Below are 17,655 nucleotides of genomic sequence, written 5' to 3'. Positions count from 1 at the left end.
AAAATGTTTATTGAAATGGGAAACTGTTGAGATGGACTATTTTCATATAGCCCTGTCTTATAGCATAGTTGGCCAACATCATATGTATTTGGAAATTATAAAATATATAGATAGTTGTGAATTAAAATTGAATTATGTAGTATTTTGTGAAGGCATTGAGTAAAAAGGCTCTGAAATGTTCCCATCTTATAGATCCCAGTTATGCTGTCAAGGAAATTACGTATCATTATCAAGGGAACCAAAACTCTTTTATGTTCATGAAGATGAGTGATATTTTTAATTCATCTTTAACTATATGTATACCTTATGATAAATTTTAATAACACAAAGTTGAGAAGCATTATTATGTGAGGTAGATTTTATTACTATTATTTATCTCAAATAGACAAAAATTGCTGTTTTAAGTGAAGTTGAGTACTAGAATAAGAATGCACAGCATAAATTTCCTAATACATAAGTACAAAGTAAAAGATAATCAATAAAAATGTTATGAATAATTTTTACAGATCAACATAAAATAGAATAATATAGGGAAATAAATTCTTTACAAATGCCACAAAATCCCTGTGTTCTATCCAGAATATATCTATCTTATGTTCAACTTTGATATTTCCGTTTTCTTATATCATAAGAAACATTGCATATTGGTCTTAACACTTGACTTTTACTCACTTTTGATGTGTGACATGTTTTGGCCAACTGAAAAAGTAAGATGCAACAGTATGTCAACTCTAAGCCTAAGACATAAGAGAACTTGTATGCTGCTCCAATCATTTTCAATCCTGATTATCAGACCCCAGTGGACCCATGGATATATGAGCAAATCAATCTAACTAAATGTGTATCAGCATTCTATCATCTATCTATCTGTCTATCTATCTATCTATCTATCTATCTATCATCATTATCATCATGATCCATCCATTTCCCTGTGTATCAGTTGTGGGTTAAAATTTGAAATCTTTAGGAATCTAGATGCCTCATGGGAAACCAGAGGTATTACCTATCCAACTTTCCCAAGGATTATGAATAGAAAGAAGGTAAGAAGGCAGAGTTGGTGCAGTAGGCTTAAAGAACATAAGTACATATCTTCTTTATAAAAGTAGATTCCAACTTCAAAGCAAGACATACTAGAGGTAAGATTTGTTTTAATTATTTTAGGTACTTTTGATGTTCTTCATATGATGAAAAAGAACCTAGACAAGCTCATTAGATCTCAGAATCAAACCAATATTTATTGAGATCCTATGATGGGATAGAATGTACAAGAGACTATGAATAAATAATGGTCAATATGATCCCTGCCATCCCTATTTGGAGTAGCCTGATATCAATGCACAAATGCGGTAATAAATAGTAATGACTAATTGTGATGTGATAAGAATAAAAAATACAGAATGTCATGGGATTTTATAGGATGGAGTTCTTATAGAGTACATTGAGTCAGAGAAGGCTTGTAAAATGAACTTTTATATTTTAAATTTGAAAGATAAATAGGAGTTAATCAGGGCAGGTAAGTGGCATTTTAGGAGTATTGCAAGCTAAGTAATCCAAAGGGACTTCTGTATAAGGTTCTAGGAGAAGCAATGCATGTGATGTATTCTTAAAACAAAAATAAACAAATGTGACTAGAGAGTGTTGAGTGGGGAAGAGAAACTTGTGGTCAGGCCATTCACACAAAGAAAGTATTTTCATATAGGGCTCTGTAGACCATGTACACATTTCAAGCTTTAAGTTCAGTGAGAAAGTATTGAAAGAATTTACATAGAAAAAAATGATCTTCCAGTTTGCATTTTAAAAGATTACTTTGGATGCAGTGAGCAAAACTCTGCCCACTGGATGGGGGGAAATAGATGCTGGGACATCAAATGCAGAGTGGTGGCAGAAGTTCAGGTAAGCAACAAGGTTGGCTTAGACTAAGAAATTCTGTAAGTAAACTTCACAATACAGTGTTATGGTGGATTGAGCAGTGGGAGTGTTTAAATTTACCACTGCTGCATAAAAAGCATCCACAAAATCTCCATGGCAGACAACAATAACCATTTATTAACCTCTCACCTCTGTGAGTTGACTGTCTATGCTATGCTCAGTTAGGTATCTGTGCCACTTGTCTTCCTTATTCTGAATCTTTGCACACTTTTACTTAGTCACATGCTGGGTTCTTTGTAGCTTCATGGTGTTATCCTTGTCTTCATGGTGTTATCTTGTCAGTTGACTACACTGTAGCTTTTGAGAATATGAACTATTATTTGTACTTTAAGAATATTCTCCAAGATGGTTAAACATATGACTAAATAAATGGTAAGCCCTCTCTTAATACATATTGGTTTATGTATCAATCTGTAGAAAGCTAGAATAATTTCTAAGAGTTTGGAAGGGGATATGTTGACTTGATTTCTAACTGGTCAACTGATTAATGAATTATTTTGTATATTTATCTAGTCCTTTATTAAGCAATAAATGTGACACCCACTGTACTAGGTCCTGAGAATTCAAAACCAAAACAATATCCTCATTCTCATTGAACTCAGAGTCCATAAAAAAGAGAGCTACAAAGGAGAATAATTTTGTCCATTTCACAGTTTAAATTGTAGCTGAGTACCACTATACCACTGTTATAAAAATATCACTCTGTAAAATAACTATTAAAACTTCAGACCAATAAATCTGAATTACATAGTTTAACTATAGTGAACATTTCAGTGGCTCACCTCATTTCAAACTCTTGGTCTACAACTTTAATTTAAATTCAAAATCCTCCTCCTTCTACCTTCCATATATAAGCCTGTACCCACTCATTGCAACTTCCAAAGACCAACATTCAGAAAATAGTATTGAAATTTTATTATTCACAAGGAACTCAACAAATCAAAATGCAAGAAGAGATATAATTTATCAAATTCTACCTAATCTCTCATATGTTGCTTAATGCCAGGTATTATATGAGCATTGCAAAGATCCTTAAAGCTAATATACACAAACAAAAAAGAGGAATTTATGGATTCTGAGTAGAGTTAAGAGAGAAAAATTTTTCTTGAAGTGATTTTTCAATGAGAGAGTGATAGTTCCATTGTTACATAGTGGATTATTATTTAATATTAAGTACTAATACTGAAATTATAAAAACTTATTTTCAACTACTTTTAGTTTTAGATATTTATAATGAAATAAAATAAAAGTTTAAAATTAATTTTTTAAACTTCAAGACTATCCCATTTGTAATGTTATTTTATAACACCAGTGTATAAATTATGTCTACAGAAAAATGCCAGATGTATTAGCTGGCTTGCATATTAGATTACGTTAGGAAATCTTTCCAAGTATGAGCCTGATAGTTTTCCTAGCCAAAATAGAAGGAAAGTTTATGGCAATTATTTTTGTTATTCATACTTCAAATTCATGTGGTCTCAAATGCCCAAATAACTGAAGCTAAATCAGAATTTTTATTCATGGAGTAAGTGCTAAAATGGTTTAAAGTCTAGTAAAAAGCTGGAGTAAAATTTAAAAGGGGATATTTTCATGACTAAGTTTTTAAAGTTGTTTTTCCCTCTAGACTAATCTTTTTTATTTAAATATTTTGTACTCTTGATTTTGAAGTCAAAAAAGAAAAGCAATTCTAAACAGCTGAATTACTTATTGAAGAACAAATGTTGTTTTAAACAAATTTATTGATCAGCTAGATTTCATTCATATTGTAATTTCTTTTCATTAAATTTCCAATGGGGATGGAGGAAGAAATTTTTTGACAGGCATTATGGTTTGGATCTAGAATGCCCCCAAAGACTCATGTGTTCAGAGGCAGGGCTTTTGAAAGGTTAGCGGATTTCAAGTAGATTAATCCATTGATTAGTTCATGGCTGAATGTGCTGTTAGGAGATAGGGCCTTGTTGGAGCTATATCACTGTGGGCATGACCTAGAAGGGTGTATTCTTGCCACTGGTTCCTCCTTTCTCTCTCTGCTTTCTGGTTTTCATGAAGTGAGCAAGTTTCCCATGCCCTGCCTTTCTACCATGCTGGTTCTGTCTTGGAGCTAGCCAACCATGGACTGAATCCCTTGAACTGTGAGACAAATTAAGCTTCTTTTCTTTTAAGCTGTGGGTGTTAGGTATTGTGCCCAGCAGCAAGAAAGCTGACTGGTATACCAGATAAAGCTTATTAAATTAGAGAATTATTATTAGCTGATGTTAAAGGTTTATTTAGGTTCTATGGAACAAGTTTATGTATTTGACTTGTAATTGTACCCAGATACATGATACTTAAAATTTTGCTATATACCTTATAAAAATATTTCCTCAAGTAAAAAATAACTTTCTATACCTTATTTTACTAAGGTCAGGTGGAGTTTGTAATGTTAAACACAGTAGACAGTATTTTAGGTCCTCAGTCTACTTTAGCACCAATAATTCTTCTTTTGAAATTTGTCTCTGATACTATAAGTTCTTCTTGATTTTTCTTCTATCATCTGCACACATGTTCTCTGTTCCCTTTCCAAGTTCATCTTTTTCTATCTAGCATTACTGTTGAAATACATTAAGGCACTCCTCTTTTCTTATTCTCTGTGTGATATTCTCCACATCTTCAGTTGTTCATAGGCAGGGTTATCTGTTTACAGATGGCCAGGCCGGACTATTCTTTTGATTGCCAGGCCTGAATCTGGATCATCTGTACAGATTTATATTTGTGTCTTTGTTATCACTTCATGATACCTCAAAGGCACCTGGAAACTGAAAGTTCCTCAAGTTTTCCATCTTTCAATTTCAATAAATGTCACCACTATTCAACTGATTGTGTCATTCATAGAGCAAGAAATCCTTATTTTGCCTCCTTCCTCATTATTGTATTCAATTTATCACATGTCCTTTTGATTTAACTTCACAGACATCTCACAAACTTTACTCTTTCTTCACCACTAAAAACTTATTCCAAAGTAATCCATCATCTCATGCTGGGAATAAGATAAGCAGGTGTTTGTATTCATCATTTTCTATGTATTTGCAGACACACTTATACATATTCACACTCACATACATTTGAAAAATGTAAATGAGATCTTGCCACACATATTATGAAATGAGTTATTGTTTTAAGTAACATGTTATTATTATGAGTTATTATTTAAGTAGCATGTTATCTTAATAACTCTTAGTGGCAGTCTATATAAGACACATTATTATTTACTATGGACATTGTATTCCATAGAACTGATATGTCATGTTTTATTTTTCTACTCTATGATTGACAGAAGTTAGATTGGTTCGATATATTTGATCTTAGTTACTTTCTCATTTCTTGGACAAAATATCCAACACTCACACGTTAAAGGAGGAAAGATTTATTTTAGTTCACAGTTTGTAGAGGCTTCAGTCTGTAGTCAGCTGGCTCCAAGGCAGGGCATCATGGCAGAAGGGCATGGCAGAGAAGAAACAGTCCATGGCATGCCAGACAGGAAGACGTAAGTGCTTAAGGCAGGAAGAGGGATATATATATATATATATATATATATATATATATATATATATATGTCTAGGCCATACCTACAGTGACCCACTTCTTCCCATCAAGTTTTAGTTCTCAACATCACACTTAGCTATAAACACATAGGTATCACATACCCAGGATTCAATATCATACACCCATGACCCAATCACCTTCCAAAAGCCCCATCTGTGAGCACATGAGGTTTGGGAGGGACATCCAGATATAAGCAATAACAGCTGTTAAAATAATTTCCTTATATGTGAATCTTTGGCCAAATATGTACTTATTTCTATAGGTTAAATGCATAAAAGAAAAATTGATGCATTTGGCTTACAAGGAATGTTACATTTTGATAGATAATGACAAAAATGTCCTCTAAAAATGGTTCATGCCTTCCAACTTCCACCAATGCATTATGAAAGTGCCTATTTTTCTCTACACTCCCTCAGTGGATAGTATCAAACTTTAAAATTTTCTATGACCTAATAAGTAAAAATAGCAGCATTGTTTTAGTTTCAATTTCCCTGATTTCTATTGAGGTTTTATGTGATGGTAAATCTTGGTTATCAACTTGACTGGATTGAAAGATGCCTAGGAAATTGGTAAAGCACACTTTTGGGTGTGCCTGCAAGGATTTTTTCAGAGACAGTTGGTATGTGGGTCAGCAAAGTGAAGAGGGAAGATTCACTTTGTGAGTGAAACTGTCCAATAGGGTGGAGGGCTGAATGAAATAAAAAGTGGAAGAAGGGGAAGCTCACACAGGAGCGCCACCTAGATTCATCTGAGCAGGTGCATTTATTGCTGCTGTCATTGCAGGTAGATTACAGACTCCAGATTGTTCAGAGTTTGAATGTGAACTTACACCAGTGACTTTTCAGGAAGGTTCCAGGCAATTAGCCTCAAGCTGGGGTTGCATTCTTGATCCCTCTTGTTCTGAGTCTTCCAGCCTCTTGGACTGAGTATCTACTAATTTCCCTAGGTCTCCAGCCTGCAGACAGCTATTTTAGGACTATCCAGTGTCTGATCCTGTAAGACAGTCCAGTAAGTCTTCATATATTCTATTGGTTCTCTTCTTCTAGAAAACTGACTAATAAATACAGTTTGGCATGGTCTCATATATATTTAGGAAACACTTTTCCATCCTGTGAATTATTTACTTCCATCTTACCCATTTCTGTTACTTTTTTTTTATTAACACAAGGCTTTTTTTGTATATAATGACAATTTTTATTTTGTTTCTTATACTTTTTATAAATATTTCCTAGCATGGCCCTTTATTACTATTATTATCATTAATGACTTTTGCTAAAAAGTTTTAGACTTTTATGTAATTAATATGTTAATTATGTTCTTTAGTTTATGGTTTTTATATTTTTCTTAGGAGGCCCTTTCCCAATTTCCAAGATTAAAAGAACATTATTCTATTTTAAGATGTTGTTAAAATTTTCTTATTTAATATTTTTGTAATTGATTTTGTGCATGAGATTCACTAGAACTCTCACCTAATTCTAATTAAGGATCAACTGCACTTATTTAATAATCCAATTTTTTCTGCTAATTCAAATTTCCACTTTTAATCATATTAATATATACATATTTCTCCACCAATTTGAATTTCACATTCCCTCATATATTCTCTCTCTCTCACACACACAGCCCTCTTTCTTCTAGACTCTCTAGTTGGTCTAGTGACCAACTTGTCTTTTCCTGTCCTAATCTACTGCTTGTATTCCCATACCTTTATTATGTGTTTTTGATGTCTGTTATGGCAAGTCACCCCAATTGTCTCTTCCTAATAACCTTGTCTAATTTCTTAAAAATCCTAATATGAATTTTATTGAGATTATGTTGAGTTTATAGTTATTGGTATAACTATAGTTATAGTTATCGGTTTTCTCTATTGAGTCATCCTTATGTTTGAGCTTGCCTATTCATTTGTCTATGGATTACATTTTTATATAGGTTGCTACTTTACTGTGGGGAAAATATAGAACATACTGTTAGGTTTCCCATGGGTTTTCTTCTGGGCATAGGCCTTCTTATAATCACAGCTACCTGGATTAATTTGGCTATTTGTCTTCAATGTGCATTCCTGGCTTTACCTGGCTGCAAAACCACTAATCCATGTAGTTCTCCAAAGTCCACCTGATGCTTTCCTCAAAATCGTTGTGCTCTCCTGGGTCTATTAACAATAGATTGGTGATCTTTCAACCATTCCTTTCTCTGCAGGGTTTTCATCTCTCTATGTTTTGAACTTTGCTTTTTTCTGATTCTGGATTTGATTTTCTCATTATAATCCCATCAACTTTCTCTCACTCAGAAATTCTCTGTCTTATTTTTTTATTTCCCAGAAATGGCTTGGGTTTAAAATTTTTTTTGTATATCTTTGGTAATTTTAATACAAATTTGGGTACTCCCCTTACCACATTTTCAGAAAGTTATTCAAAATATTTTCTAGGGGAAATTAGCAAAGCCTTTGTGAGATTCAGTATCTGCATTTGTAAAACAAGGCTGATGATACCTTCTTTCAGTAGACTATTTTGGAGTATAATGGAAACATATATGTATCTTAAACACTTACCATATAGTTCACTTATAGATATCAAACAACCTCTCTTTCCCTTAGTCTTAACAAAAACCCAACCTCATTAAAAAAATTCTGATCTAATGGCTGTAGGACTATTATTAATGCAAAGAAGATATTTTGAAAGCATCTACAATATCTGGAAATTCTCCGATAAAATCTGCTGCCAGAAACACTGAAAGCAGAATGATAGGAAACTGAAATTTAGTAAGTATTCTAGATACTTACTAAATACCTGGATACTTACTGAATACTTGGCTATAATCTAATAGCAGAAAGAAAACCTCATGAAAAAATGGTATTGGGATATCCTAAGAAATAATAGTCGTGTTGTTCATACTGCCAAGCTTCTCTTTGTTGTATAGCTTCTACTGTAGCAATGTATTGCCTCAAATGACATCTCAGTGAAGGTAGATCTCAGAGGACCATGTAAGGCATAATTATAGGAAAGGCCTTGAAACATCAGAGTCACCTCAATGTAATAATATCACATTAGTAGTTTTTGAAGCTCCAATGGTGACGGGTGATTGTTCTAATGAAAATTTATTTTTTAAAGTGATCATCTGCTATATGTAATCATAATCAATATATTTCATCAGGTTTTTCCATGTAACTTTTTGCCTATTTTATCAAAAACTCGGACCTCAATTTATGTAAAAGGTGGAAGCTTGTAGCAGGTATTAATATGGTTGTTATCAGTGAGGAGCAGGGAAAGTGAGTAATAGGCCATGAGTAATAGTGTTGTATTGTAAGGAAGTGTAAAGCATGGATCTATGATGTATTTTGCCAGATCTTAAACTAGCATTTTCTCCTGTGGTCATTAATACTAGTTTTCTTTTCCCTTTTTGATGTACATGAAGGTCATTTGCTCTGATGCTAAATATTCCACATTCTATCCTAGTAAAATTGGCATCCAAATGAAAATATAAATAAATTAAAAAAGCAAAAAAGTATTGTACATGTCTGGAAGAGTCAACAGTGAATTTGAAATTTCAAGGACAACTTTTAGGTAGCAGTGACTCATGAAACAGGAATGTTAGCCAATCCTGATGTGATATTTTATATGAAGGGCTTTTCATTTACAAAGGACTTAGTATTTAACAAAGTCAACTATGCTAAGAGATTCATTTCAGCCTCCAAAGACTAATGATGTGCAAATGGGATTGGGTGGACCTGAAAAGTTATTTGACATACAGCAAGTGTTTATAGCAACTGAGCTAAGCAGATGAAAAAGATCCTGTTCTTTTGAAACTACAGGGAAAGGCTCTAAGTTGGTAACTACAGGGATCCAGCTAAGCTGACTCCAAGACTCCAGGCTTCAGGGACACTACCATGGGCTGGCTCTATTTGCTAACCACACATTAAAAGTTATGAAATGTTTACTTTTGGTTTCTTTGGCTAAGGAAAGTTAAAGATCATATCTGTATCCAAATAAGCTTATGAGCCCTTTATATCAGGTGTTCTATGTAACCTTAGTCTATGCAAACAAACTCAAGATTTATCTCTTTTACAGGGGAAAAGAGATTACCATTCCTTATCAGTGAACTACCATACATGTTGAATTATATGCAGCTGGTAGCATCCCATTTATTTTGAGCCTTATGCTTTTGTGTGACCAAAGTTGTAAAAATTATCTGTCCGCCTCTTAGAGACCATGGTTTTGCTTGCTTCTGTTAAAACAGTTATTTCACCTTCGAAAATATGCTAGGACTCACGTTTAAAAACTATGTTATGAAACCCAGTCACTTGCAACCCATCTCATATCCCTGTAATGTGGAATACAGGTAGGCTGTTCAGACATAGAGTTTGTTCCTGTAGTCCATCTGGGCCTCGAAAGATAGATTTATATGTCTTGAAATAACACTTTCTAGAAATATTTAATATGTTGGCTTTTCTTGCCTAAGAAATATATATGTAATTTAATCACATTGGCTTGAATTATGAAAACGGGGGAAAAATCACTGAGAAGTATAGGTTATTTTAAGTGAAATTAATTTTACTGCATTCAAGTATGCTTGGTAATGAAAATCAGGCTAACACTATTTGCTTATTCATGAATAAGAGTGCATGTAATTTTCTCATAATTTGGTGTCCATGAAAATACTATGCTAGCATTCAAAATTTAGTCTAGAGCTTCCTGATAGCTGAGACAAAAAAAATTGAAATCTTTCTTGTCAGATAAGAGCAAAACAATTTTCTAAGAAGGGACATTTTTACAGGCATTGAACCAAAGTTAAAGTTATTGCCCCTTAAGTATTTACTAGTACAAATTAGAGAGTGAATCAGTTTTCTTCTTTTATGGAGCACCTACTGTATGGTCAAGCATTGTGCTAAGTATAGAGGTTTATAGAGAAATGAGACAGTCACTATTGTCAAAGAGCTAACAGTCTACATATACAAAGTGATGCAGGGCAGCCCTCCTTGCACTGGGGCTGGGGATTTAGCTCAGCGTCACCATGTCTGACTTTCAAGGGCAAGGTTCTGAGTTCTGTCTCCAGTACTGGAAAAAAGAAAAAAAAAAAGGACAAAGTGAGGCAGAATGATTTTATAAGAGTATAACTTTATTCAAATGGTCTTTTTTTTTTTCAACTTGGGGATCTTTTTCAAATAACTGCATGGAATGAAGCTTTGTAAAATTCTGGGTCACAGGCCAGTCATGGTTTATTCATAAGAAAAGAGCCTAGGTCTTAAACACTATGTATTGATTGAGAACTTTAGATACTATAAATTTAGGAAGTAGACTTTTCTTTTTCTTCTGAAAATTTTAAAAGTTTGATGGAAGTTTTGGAGTTTTCACTCTACCTCCCATTTTTCCTCCCCAAAATACCAGAAGAGTCACCATTTGTTCTTCTCAGAATTCATGGAGACCAGCAGAAAGGACAAATATTTTTCTCCACTAAGATTTTTGAATCTGCTTGAACCTTGTCCAAACACTTGGTTGGCTTTCCAGAAACCTTTGCTGTTTGCCATAGAGAAGATGGTTTGAGATAGCTCAGTGACATGCTTATTGAAGGCAGGAAGCACGAATTATCTGTATTACATCCCTATTTCATAACAAACTGCCCAGCACACCAATAAATGTTTGTGGAACTAAAATAAAATTAAAGGTAGAATTTATCATAGAAGTGGACTTGTTACCTTAGGTATTCAAGTAACTCAATTGCATTAGTTACTAGGGTACAAAGATTACACATCCCAGTAAAAAGGAATTCACAATGATTTTTGGGGAAGGTGGACATTGAATGCCACAAAAGAGAATGTACTAAGTAAGTTCTGGAAAAACACAAAAGACTATAATTAATTTTGCCTCAACAAACTGGGGAGGACTTTAAGCTTTTAAGTGAAATGGTATTTACCTTTAATGATAAGAAATTAATCCATAAAATAAGAAAAAACAATCAGGCAGAGAAGATGGGATGCTATTTAGTGATGCACCAGGCATCTATTGCTCCATAGGAAAACACCCTAAAATTTAGTAGCTTACCTCAACAATCATTTATTTTTCTGATGAATTTTTAATTTGAACAGAGTTTGACATTATTTCTACTCAGTGTGGCTTCAGCTAGAATGGCTTTTCAAATTGTTGAACAACTCATTGCTGGTTGGGAGATCAACTACAGCTGTCATTTGAGACCTTTTTATGAAGCAAGCTTCTTGGGTTTTTCACAGTATGGCAGCTGGCATTCAAGAGCATGTATTCCACGGTGACAATTACCTATAATCCTAACACTTTTGGAGGTTGAGGCAGGAGGATGGCAAAATTGAGCCCAGCTTGGGCAACTTAGTGACCCTGTTTTAAAAATAAAATAATAAAAAATAAAAAAAGGCTGATATTGTAGCTCAGTGTAAAGGCCTTGGATTAGGGAATGAGGCTTGGGAAGAGAGGGTGTATTCCAAGAGATAGGAAATGAAAGCTGTAAGTGCCTTGAGACCTGGACCAGCAAAGACCACATCACTTTTGACTGGCTGTCAAAATCCAAAGGGAGAGGAAATAGACCACCAGAAATTTTGTAGCTATCCTTAATCTGCCATATCTTCAGATAAAGAACTATTACCGATGACCTACTAAGTGCACCAGTTGATTGGAGAATGTAGAGAAATTCATTGTGACAATTTGAAAAGCACACAGGTGATTATTAGTAGGGTAGGAGATGGTTTTGGGAGAGGCATGTTTGGGCAGATTTGAAAAGCTTTTTTTTAATTTTGTCTCATTATGTAGTTCAGGATGCTCTCAAAGTCACTATGTGATCCAGGATGGCCTTGAACTTGTAGCGATCCTCCTGCTTCAGTCTCACAAGTGGGATTAGAGGTCCAATTTAAAGACCTTTTTATATTGTATTCTGTATTATGAATTATTACTTCCAGAGAGTTCACCAGATTTTTTTTCTGCATTTAGAAAGCTCAATAGAGTAATAGCATAGAGGACTGACTAGAGGTAAGTAATGTTGCAAGTAGCATTACTAGGTGGGAGCTCCTGAAATACTTTATAAGGAAGGTGACAAACTTGGGTAGAAATGGAAGTAGAGTACCAGGAACAAAAAGATATATTCCAGTGAAATTAGAATATGGATATAGATTTGGAAGGACCTGGTTACTGAATGAATGTAACTAAATGAATGTAATTAAGGGATAAGAGACAAACAGAGTAGCCCTAAATTATCAGTTTGAAAAGTTAGATTAAATGCAGAACACAGAAAGAGAAATAGACAAGAAAAGAGAGATGATCACTTTAACTTAGGACATATTTTATTTGAGATACAACTGGTATTACTAGGATAAAAATGCTTTCCAAGCAAGTGATTAAATGAATAAGGAACTCATAAAAGAAGGTTGGGTATGAAATATCTAAATCTGTTATTATCAAACTCTGCGCTAGTTGAAACTAGAGGAATAAATGATATCAACAAGAAAGAAAACATTTTTTTTGAGAAAAGAAGTATGCAAAAGACCAAATTTGGGGAACAAAAACAGAAGCATAATGATAACAAGACTTAAAGAAATGGAAAAGACAATCAGAAATAGTGGAAATGCCTTAGTGATGCCACAAAGTCCAGTGAGTAAGTGTCATCATACTTATATGACGAAGCAGGAGTGGATAACAGAGTTATATTAATCAGCTTTTCTGTGACCGGGACACACACTTAAAGGAGGAAAGGTTTAATTTGGTTCACATTTTACGAGGATACAGTCCACAGACAGCTGGCTCCATGGCAGAAACATCATGGCAGAAGGCCTTGCTGGAGCAAAGCTGCTTAGTTCAGGGTAGCTCAAAAAGCACAACAGGAGCGGGGCTTGGCGGCAGTTGTGGGAGGCAGGCAGGCCGGCAGACGGACTCGCGGGCGGGCAGCGGCGGCCGGGCTCGCTAGTGAGGGAGTGAGTCAACTGAGCGTGTGTGAGGGAAAGAAGGAGAGAGCGGGCACTCGCGCCGTCTGTCCGCAGCACCCACCAGGCCCCGCGCCTCCCCGCCGCCCCGCGCCGGGCCGAGCCGAGCCGGGTTGGTCCGGGCCATGCTGCTCACCGGGTACTGTGTGCGGAGGGACCTCTCCGAGGTAAACTTTTCCCTCCAGGTCGACGCCGACTTCGAGCTGCACAACTTCCGTGCGCTATGTGAGCTCCAGTCGGGCATCCCCGCAGCCGAGAGCCAGCTTGTCTATGCTGAAAGACCTCTCACAGACAACCACAGATCACTGGCTTCTTATGGCTTGAAAGATGGGGACGTGATGATTTTAAGACAGAAGGAGAATGCAGACCCTCGACCTGCAGTGCAGTTCCCAAACTTACCACGGATAGACTTCAGCAGCATAGCTGTGCCTGGCACGTCCAGTCCCTGCCAGCGCCAGGCAGCAGGCGCACAGCAGCCCCACTCTTCTCCTGGAGAAATAGCATCCTCTCCTCAGGGCTTGGACAGCCCGGCCCTGCTCTGAGACATGCTGCTGGCCAACCCGCACGCGCTGTCCTTGCTGAAGGAGCGCAACCCGCCCCTGGCAGAAGCCCTGCTCAGTGGAGATCTTGAGAGATTTTCCAGAGTCCTGGTAGAGCAGCAGCAGGACCGAGCCTGGAGAGAGCAAGAAAGGATCTTCTCTTTTCTGCTGACCCCTTTGATCTTGAAGCTCAGGCAAAGATAGAAGAGGATATCAGGCAACAAAACATTGAGGAAAACATGACAATAGCTATGGAAGAGGCTCCTGAAAGCTTTGGCCAAGTGGTGATGCTTTATATTAACTGCAAAGTGAATGGACATCCTGTGAAAGCCTTTGTTGACTCAGGTGCCCAGATGACTATCATGAGCCAATCCTGTGCAGAAATGTGTAATATAATGAGACTGGTGGACCGTTGGTGGGCAGGAATTGCCAAAGGAGTGGGCACCCAGAAGATTATTGGAAGGGTACACCTAGCTCAGGTTCAGATTGAAGGAGACTTCCTGGTATGTTCCTTCTCTATTCTTGAGGAGCAGCCCATGGACATGCTTCTGGGACTGGACATGCTTAAATGGCACCAGTGTTCCACTGATCTCAAGAAAAATGTATTGGTGATCGGCACCACAGGCTCACAGACGACCTTCCTTCCCGAGGGAGAGCTACCAGAGTGTACCCGCTTGGCATATGGTACCGGGCAAGAGGATGTCCGGCCAGAGGAAATTGCAGACCAAGAGTTAGCAGAAGCCATTCAGAAATCAGCAGAGGATGCAGAGTGTCAGAAGCCATGATGCATGTAGTATGTGTGTACTGCAGCTGGAGTGGGCCCCAGACCAGAGAAAAGCAGTAAAGCATCTACCTCACTAGGAATGTCATCATTACCAACTTCAGATGGATTTACCCATCCAGCCCATTCTTCAGGACCAAGTCCTGAGATTGGTAATCCTATGAGTCTTGCTCACTCTGCCTTTGCTTCAGTCTGCCCTATCAAGCTCAGTGACCCAGATAGCATTCAACCTAAAGCTGTAAAGGCTTTGAAGGCTTCAGTTGAATTCCAGATGAACTCAAAAAAGAAAGAACTTCTTCCTCTACAGGATCCTTCTGATCATGTTTCCTCAGCAGACCAGAGTCCAGCTATGCCTTTGCATAATTCATCTGAAGAAGCAGTCATTAGAGATAATCTGGAGAAATTTGCTGAAAGAAGCAGCCAGGGCCTCTCCATACAAGACAGGGAGCTAGTTTATCTGTCACAACTGCTGGATGCATGAACCACTGATGCTTGTAGACAAAAAGTGTTGGCACCCAGAAAATCAGAACCTGCATCAACTCAATGGCCTTCACCAACACACAGAGCCAGGGAACAAACAGCATGAGGTACAGCAGAATGCTCCTCATGACCAAGGACATCTTTGTGACCTGGGGGACATTCAACTTCCTGAAGAAAAGCAACAGGATCAACAGAAAATTGTTGATTTGAAAGCTTCGATGAAGGAAGAGGGACTACAGCAGAACTCAGATCTACCCAGCCCAGAGAAAAGCTTTCTACCTTCAGGATGCTTTGGCTCCTCGAATTCAGAAATGCTTATGGAAATAGAGGTGGTTGAACAGTCCATAGTTTCTGTGCTTAAGTCAACATGCAGTCAGAATGCCAATGTTGAGAACATTGGTGTATCTAGTCTCACTTCAGATAATCCCTTGATGGAAGTAGAAACATCAAAATGTAATCCTTCATCTGCAAGTGTGAATAATTCCATTTCCACTCAGAATTTACAGCCCCAGAAAGTAACATTGAAATGTCTGGAACAAATAATGAATATGGCAACAGCCTACCCACTCTCAGTCTCTGTGGCAGTTGTCAGCCCTCTGTGGAGTCAACAGAAGAATCTTGTTCGTCTGTAACAGCAGCCTTGAAAGAACTTCATGAACTTTTGGTCAGTAGTAGTAAGCCAGCTCCAGAAAATACATCTAAAGTTATCTGTCAGTCAGAAACGATACCTGAGGGCCAAAAGGGTGTTAAAGACTTTTCAGAAAGATGGACTCAGAATGATCATCTGCCCCACAGAGAACCGTGTCCACAAGTCTTCTGTCATCAGGCCAGTTCTGTATCAGTGAAGTCAGAAAGCTTAGGCGCTGTGCCTGGCACTGGAACAGAAGACACAGAAGATTCTAGCTCCCAGGGTCCAAGTGATGGTCTGTCAGCTGACAAGGACGGTGTCCCCAGATCTACAGAGTCAGTGAGTGAGAGCAGTTCTGTCACTATAACCTCAGCTGAATCATCTAATCAGTTACATTGCACCTTAGGTGTAGAAATTTCGCCCAGTCTCACAGCCAGTGAGGATGCCCTCAGTCAGACTTCTGAGCAAACTGAGTCTTTGCCATCTAGTTTTATACTGGTTAAAGACCTGGGTCATGGCATACAGAATCTGGCAACAGACAGGCCCGAAACCAGAGAAAATGCCTGTCCTGACACTGCAAGGCCATTTCTTGAATTGGATCCACTTACCAGTCATCTATCAAGTCCTTCCCTTCTTTCACCCTTAATTTTTCCTGCCACAGATATTGACCGGATTCTCTGGGCTGGCTTTACTTTGCAGGAAGCTCTTGGGGCATTGCATCGTGTTGGAGGAAATGCAGACCTTGCACTTCTTGTTTTGCTAGCAAAGAACATTGTAGTTGCTACATAACTATGGGAAAGTGGGCTAGACCATACTCCATTCCCTTTAAAAAAAGAAAAACGCTCTCTCTCTCTCTATACACACATATATACACTCTCCACATATACAGTATATTTAGAAACCTGCAAGCAGAATGTTGAGCCAGATTTTTTTTTAAAGATTTTTTTCGGCCAAAGTAATTTATGATCTTTTGTCTGATGAATTTATCTATTCTACTTGTTAAATTTTGGACCTTTTAAAATGTATTGGCAGTATGTGCATACAAAACTTTTTATTCTCATTAAGGTGATGTATTCTGGAATAAAATGGATGGTTTTGTGTATAGCATTAAAAAAAAAAGGCACAACAGGGGAACAGTGCCAGGGAGGAAGGGGCAAGGGAAAGATGAGTCATAGACCCCGAGGCCACGCCTGCATGAACCACTCAGACACACCTAGAAGTCTGCTCCTGGGTGAATCTCAAAGTCAATCAAGTTGATATTCCACTCTAACCACCACAAATGTGTTATTTTTCTAACTGCTTTTTATTATTCAAGCACATACAAATGAGAAGTTAGCTGGACAATTTGTCTCAGCCTTCCCAATGCTGGATATTTGCCCTTGTTCTATAGAAGATGTTCAGGGCTTACAAATGGCAGAGATTGAAAAACTTTTTCCCCTAAAGGTTATAACAGCTTTCAAAAAGACTAGAAAATATAATGACATTTTTTCCCATAGTATGTGCATAGTTTAATCCTAGAATAGCCATCTTCCACAAATAAGTCCTTTCATTTTAACTATCAGGATCACTTACTTGATGATGAAATTACTATCTCATTTCAAGACTGAATAAGGTAAGTAAACTGTGATCAGCCAAAATTTCAGGAAACAATGTTATTAATTTGAAGGGCTTTCTCCAACTGTGTCATAATTCTTGGATCATATACTACTTGGAATCTGAATATTGACTTTAAATATTCATATGAAGGTATCATTAGACTATTAGTTTTTCTTTGCATATCTCT

General features: G+C 37.0%; 1 pseudogene; it reads left to right on the top strand.

Moving 5' to 3' along the window:
- The first annotated feature begins 13,569 nt into the window (after positions 1-13,569).
- On the top strand, positions 13,570-16,854 carry LOC101701431 (regulatory solute carrier protein family 1 member 1-like; annotated as a pseudogene).
- Positions 16,855-17,655: the final 801 nt, after the last annotated feature.

This window comes from Heterocephalus glaber, unplaced genomic scaffold (genome assembly GCF_053883595.1).
Source record: "Heterocephalus glaber isolate CG9 unplaced genomic scaffold, H.glaber_assembly_v1.0 deba00001481, whole genome shotgun sequence".
NCBI classification, from domain to species: Eukaryota; Metazoa; Chordata; class Mammalia; order Rodentia; family Bathyergidae; genus Heterocephalus; species Heterocephalus glaber.
Note: the sequence above shows the minus strand (reverse complement) of the source record. Positions and strands in the feature narration are given on the sequence as shown.